Source organism: Petaurus breviceps, unplaced genomic scaffold, assembly GCF_028583685.1.
Source record: "Petaurus breviceps papuanus isolate PSGF00001 unplaced genomic scaffold, PetGlider_PUasm1.0 91133, whole genome shotgun sequence".
Classification (NCBI taxonomy): Eukaryota; Metazoa; Chordata; class Mammalia; order Diprotodontia; family Petauridae; genus Petaurus; species Petaurus breviceps.
The window spans coordinates 94,004,240-94,011,039 of record NW_027187419.1 but is presented as its reverse complement, the minus strand read 5'-3'; the positions used below and the strand labels follow the sequence as shown (position 1 = coordinate 94,011,039).

The following is a 6,800-nucleotide window of genomic DNA, read 5'->3' as shown; positions in this document are numbered from 1 at the left end:
GATATTGTTTGTTTCTTCTAAGTGTCCACCATTTTCCAGCAAGACCATTTAAAAGTGAGCCTGAAGTACAAGCCAGATGAATGGCCCTTCCAACATCTGCCTTCTATCCTCACAGTGCCACTGGTTCTGACAACAGGTTTCCTCAAGAGTCCAGTGCCTTAACCACCTCATCAAACACCTAATGGAAAGAAGATGCTTCTGAATCCCAGACATTACATTCACCTCTGGCACCAAGAAATATTTTAACAAAGACCCCTTCAAGTCTTTCCCCATACCCTTCTTCCAAGACCATTTCCTCTCACTGGCCTCTGAATATCTCTTCTGTCTCGGCACGAATCTGCACCAAGTAGCTCAATAGTTTCTGAGAATAAGAACCGATACTGCTGGGAAGGAAAGACTCATCAGCCCTCTAGAGTTGAAAATTACTCGGGGTGAGAAGAGGGGGAAAAGAGAGTGAGGGTGCCTGAAGAAACAGAGGTCCAGCTCATGGCATCCATTCCTTTCCTTATGCCGCAGGGTAGAGCAGATGTTGCTCCTGCAGCATCCTCGCGGCCACCGCCCAGAGAGCCAGTCAGGAGAGGGAGGGGGCTCCAGAGTGGAAGGGTGTGTGTAGTGTGTGCCTGTGTGTATATCTGTTGTGGCGAAAGAGACTCGGAAGGGCGGAGGAGAAGGATGAGGTAGACTAGGAGAAGAGAAAAGCCAGTGGCTGCTCTCCGGAGGGCGGGGTCTTACAACCGCTGGGGCGCGCCTTTCTCAGGCGCGGCTCTGCCTCTGGCTGCTCTCTCTGGTCCAGAGGCTGCTGTTTGTATTTCCAGTTCGGCAGAGACCAGTGTTGTGCAGGTGCTCCCGTGGGTTGGGGTGTCAGCATCTGGCAAGAGCTGCTCGACGCCTCAGGCGCCTGTTGAGCAACAGGAACTCGGAAAAGGAGAGGAAAAGAATCAAAAGGGACGCAGTGAGGCAAGAGGGACAGAGGAAGGAGCTAAGGAAACAGGGACCTCTCCAGGGGTCAGACTCGTTCAGGTGGAGGTGGTGGGCATAACAGCACACAGGCATGCAAGCAAGTAAGTGCCTTTTTTCCTACTCGTCTGGTACTGGGTGGGGTGATGGCTAGTTGTTGCCAGCCTCTCCCTCCTGTACGGTCGCTTCCTATCACGTTTCACAGTGTTCATTAAGGTGTAGAAGTTAGGCGGTGGAGTGGGGGGGAGGGGGGTTGGGGGTGCGGAGGGCGGCGTTCGAGGTGGCGCTAGCAAAAGAGGAAAAGGGGCAGAATCTGCTCTTTCTATTTCGAGATCAGCCCCTGCCTGTTGCTTAGTAGGAGTGCCTCAGTTTAGTGCAAGGCTTTCAAGTCTTGGAGAGAAAAGAATTGATGAAAGCTGGTGAAAGAGTTTCTTAATATGGGATGGTTTTAGACATTTTCAGTAGTCATGTTAAGAGGCGTGTTTATTTATTTGTTTATTTCTTTACGTTTCTTATCTGGAAAGTTAGGAAATGCCTCATCTGTACAGTTGGTACTCCCTTGGGAGAAGCAGAAGGAGCACCAAAAAGGTTTTTAGCATCGACATAAAAGCAATTGATTTCCAAAAGGCTAGTTAGCCTTCTATAAATCAATTATTCCTTCATCAAGGAAATGGTTTGTTATTTTGATAACGGATAAACTTCCAGTTGAAAACATATTTGCCCTTTTCCTTTTCATGAATCTTCCTCCCAGAAGCATTATTTAGATGGACAGAGATTTTGACATTAGTTAAAAATAATGAGAAGTTAAAGGATTAAGACTGAGGTACTAAGATATAAAATGTGCATCATGGTTACTATTCATATGGCCAATAAATTCTACCTCTTTTTCATGCATTTTCAACAGGAAAGTTGGATTTCTTTAACCTTCAGCAGAGTAGAGATAAACTGAGTACTTTATTGTAAGGAAAGATGAAAAAGAATTTTAGTTACTTATAATAGCTAGCATTTATATAGTGCTTAAGATTTGCTTAGTGCTTTACATATATTTCCTCATTTATCCCACTTCCTAGAGGATCATAGAGTTGGTTGGCACTGGAAAGGACCTCAGAGGCCATCTAGTCCAATTGTCTCTTTTTTTTTTACAGATGAAGAAATCAAGATTAAGTAAACTGCCTCAAGTTACACAGGTATTAAATGACAGAGGCAGAATTGGAATCCATCTCCTCTGATTTGAAAGTCTGTGATCTTCCCACTGAATTACATTACTTCTCTTAAATGATTATTTTGATTGTAGTACCTTAAACATGCATCTGTTCTCTTATTAATAAGTAATATTCTTCCTTTAGATATTTCCTCTCCTTCCAAATTGATTTATATTTGCATTTTTGGATGCTGTTCCTACAAAAAAAATTTTTGTTAAAGCTGTTATTTACAAAGGAAAAAATATTATATAATTGTAACTAGAAACATTCATATCATCACCTCTAATTCATGATTTCCAAGTCTTTATTAAGCTATGATTCATTTTCCTAGAAATCCTGGTAAGCAGAATTTTTAAAACATTTCCATTGATTAATTGTAGACTGATATTTGATCCTTATACAATGAGCTGCCCATAATGCTGAAACGGCAGTACCATTTACCCATAAGAAAAGAACAATCGTAGGCCAAATTTCATATTACATGTAATATGCATTTGGGTACATTCACTTGGGAAAAGCTCATTCCTGTTTGTAATGGCATGTTTAGAGCATTGGCATGATATAGATCTCTATCACTCCTTTTTTAGGAGCACTGAGCTATAGTGACTTTGTGGAGAATCTTAGTGTCCTGCAGCTTCTGCCTGATCTTAATTCACTTAATGGGTACAATAACAAGTTACCTACACATAGAGCATCACATGCAGATGGGCCACTGATACTTAGTGAGGTTGATTAGTTCAAGTTTGGCCATATGCCCAGAAAAATCTGTCTCGGGCATTCCACTTATTAAGTTGGGGGTGAGGGTAAGGAGAGGTGGTTATATGACCTTTTTCTCTAGTTTTAGTGTTTCTGTTTTCTTGTTTCCCTTTCTCTTTCTCCTTTTCTTTTCACTTTCCCTTCCCCCATATCCATTGTGACAATTTAGTGTTCTCTGTGAGGGAATACCTTTTTTTGTTAAAAATTAGTCCCAAGATTGCACATTTAATATTTCCTGATGCCAACTGAAATTCGTGTAACAGTAGAAACTTGAGTGAGTTTAGTCTTCCTTATCATACTTGATGAATATATTTTGCCCTCCTCTTGGCTATATGGCATTGGATTCAGGGTGTGTGTGTGTGTGTGTGTGTGTGTTATGATAGTATATGTGATACAGACAAAATAGGCTCCTACTTGTGGAGACTCTTCAAGTCTGCAGGCTGGCAATTTATAAGAACAGAGCCTTTTAAAAGAAATATTCTTCAGTATATTCTAATCATTTTCATTATATATGCATCATTCTAATTCTTTGCAAGGTGTTATGCTTAGTAATTTGGAAGATTAAAAGGAATTCTGGGGCATTGGTCATTGTCTTCCAGAAGTATGTAGTCTAGTCAGTATAGAGAGTCTAAAAAAACAATGACACTATATAATGTGTCAGATAAAGTGTACTGGGAGCTGTGGAATGAAGAACCATTCCTGTATGTCTTGACAAATCTAAGATAATTTTAAGGAAATTCTTGGTTCAAGAAACAGTCAGCTGATTATAGTTTGGTTCTGGTATGATATATTTTTCAACATGATAGAAATTGATTTCAGCAAATATGTATTAAGTACCTATTGCATGTAAGTTATGGTATACGGTAGAAAGAGGCAACATGGAATAGTAGAAAAAGTGCAGGACTCAGAAATCGGGAGACTTGGGTTCATGTTTTGACTTTGACACTTTTTAGCTATGTGGTTTGGGGGCAATTAATGTAAATTCATTAATCCTTGGTTTCCTCTGGTGTATAATGGGAATAATATGACTAACACTATTTGGTTCATAGGATTGCAGTGAAGAAGGCAGTTTATAATACTTTAAAGTGCCAACAAATTCAATATTAATCATTTTAAAGGTGAAAATGGGGTACTTCATGCCCTGAAAATCTCAATATAGTAGGGAGGAAGGGGCAGATATATAATGAACTATTCAATAAGTTAGGGTGTTGTAGCAGCAAGCACCCCTGCGTCCCCAGGGTCGCTGCCACCACAGGTTCTTAGATCTGCTTTGTTAAAGGAAAGCAACTCAAAATTGGTTAACAAGCTTACTTTAATCCGTCAAATATGTATCATTTACCTAGTTCAGGGGAAAAAGGTCAGCACCCCGAACTTCAGAATATACAGACAGAATTATCAGGTATACAGGTTTCCAAACTGTCCAACCATTACATCCATACCAAATCAACATCTGGGTTTTTCAAGGTGGGGGGGCAGGGCTCAACAACGACTTCCCAGAGTCTCATCTGATCAAATCACAGAACACTTCTTAAAGTGAGTTCCCAAAACAAAGCTACACATCAGGGCTTATATAACCTTCTCCTGGCCCAGAGTGTAACAACCTTATTGACTCACTGGCCAATCAAAAAGTATCTACTGAAAAACAAGGCTCCCACCCCAGGCTCCAGGTGCACTTTAGCTTAGGGGCAGGGAAGATCTTTAAATTTGCATTTCCATTACAGGTGTGCATGATTACAAACCCTCAATAGAGAATGCAATCATTAGGAGGGGGAGGAAATCAGAGAAAGGGTTTTTTTCTTCCTTTTTATTGTTTAATTTTTTAATTTTAGTACATTATTAATAATATATCTTCATTTTGATCATATCTCCATTAACTTAAAACTCTGTATAGATAGCTAATCTCTTGAAAAGTCATTGTGGTTGAATGGAATCAGATCATTTTAAAATTGGGAAAATTGGGGCAGAAAAATTATGTTCCTGAGGGTGTATATGTTTAATGACTTAGCTAATATTAGGACCCAAGTCTCCTGATTCTTGCCCTTCTGATTATTTATAAGATTCTCTTCTCATTTTGATTTCAGCAAAACTTTTAAAACATCAACTATGTGACAAACCCTACTATGAAATGGGAGTACAGAGAGGGGCATACATTCTACCAAAGCAAAAGATATCAAAAAGAGAATGTACAGTAACACTTGAGTTGCACCTTGAAGAAAGGAGCAAAACATTTAAAATTTTTATTTTATTTTTAATTAATGGAATAAAGCAAACATTTCTGTAACATAGTATAATAAAAAAGATGATTGCACATTAAACTGAAAATTTACTATGTATAACTTGCTATTACTTTTAAGTATATAAAAAAATTATCATGGAAATTTTTTTTCCTTTTCTTCCCCCCACCTACTCTAGAGATGGTCACCATTAGACACAGCTATCATGTACTGATCTACAGAGGCAAGAGTGGACAGGATGAAATCAAGATACTTTTGTTTGGCTTAATCATAGAAAATGTGACAAGGAATTTGGAGATAGATTGGGTCTTTATCAAGGATTTTAATTATTTCTTGAGTGCTCACTAAAAATCTATAACAATACTTTGTTCCAGTTCTAGATGTTTGCTGCTGGAAAAATTGTGTTAGCAGTCAGCCCAGTTGGTTAGAATGTGGGGTTAATGAGGCCAAGCTCCTGCATTTGATCTCCATATGTTTCAGTTAGTTGACTCTTTTCCATGGTCACAAAGGCCAATTATCTCTTATCTTGCCATTGGTCAAAATATGTGTGATATAATGCATCTAAAACACTATTACTGAAGGAAAAAAAAAAACCCTCTAATTCCACAGTTCTTAACTTGAGGTCCATTAATGTCAAGTACTCCCATTATTTTTTTTAAAAAAATATTTAATAATTATATGTTAGTGTAATTTATTTCCTTTGTAATACTACATATTTTAATTTATATCTTTAAAACATCATTCTGAGAAGAGCTCAACAGGCTTCATCAGATTGCCAAAGGGTTCCATGACATGCATTAGGAACACCTTCTTCTTAGTGCATACTCTACCAATGGTAGATTTTTACTCCAAAGATTAATTTGTACAGCATGATGTATATAAGCAAAAACATGCAACAAAAATAAAGTCCTTTGTATATGCTTGATGGCATATTCTGGAAGTTGTAACATGCAAACATTTCCTTTTCATAAAGAATTCTGTATTGAGGAAGCTTGATTTAGTAATCTCATTCAATCCTGAAGCACTAAAAAGGGTGGATGAATTGTCACCAGGGATTATGTGAATACTACTGGTCCAAATGATGCATTGTGGTTGTCATAGTGCTTTAGAGTGGTGATAGAAATGGTGCTCCATCTTATATGCAGTCACTTAGTCTTTTTTCCTCAGATGTACTGCAATTAAATGTTTGAGGGAAGGATTTTGGTAAGAATGAGTCTTCTTCATAGAATTGGAATTATTCCTTAAGATGAAGGTAACAATTCTAAAGTTAAGGCCATCTTGTGCTCCAGAAATGATCTTGGATAAAGGACAGGGTCGTAATAATAATAATTAACAATAATAATAAGCATTCTACTTTATTATTACTTTACCCTTACAAAACTGGCATGTTATTTCATTTGAGAGGCATAATGGCGAGGAAGAAAGAGCAACAGATTTTGAGTCCAAGAATTTGGATTTAAATTCCATCTCTGAGTCCCTGTGTAAACACAGGCAATTCACTTAATTTCCCTTGACTTCAGAGTCCTCATTTGTGAAAGAAAGTAGTTGGATTTGATGATTTCTAAGGTCTCTTCTAGTTATCTATCCTCTGATTCTCACCAGCACCCTAGGTGGTAACTGAGAATTGAAGAATAAAGTACATAGCCAAGAA

At 38.2% G+C, this 6,800-nt stretch overlaps 1 protein-coding gene across 1 annotated transcript in view; it reads left to right on the top strand.

Annotated features, from left to right (window-relative positions):
- The first annotated feature begins 673 nt into the window (after positions 1-673).
- Positions 674-6,800, top strand: part of LOC138155524 (sodium channel protein type 9 subunit alpha) — a 206,599-nt gene continuing 200,472 nt past the window's right edge. The window contains exon 1 of the mRNA XM_069080802.1: positions 674-1,061. The gene's annotated coding sequence lies outside the window, so the exon portion shown is untranslated. The remainder of the gene's footprint in view (positions 1,062-6,800) is intronic.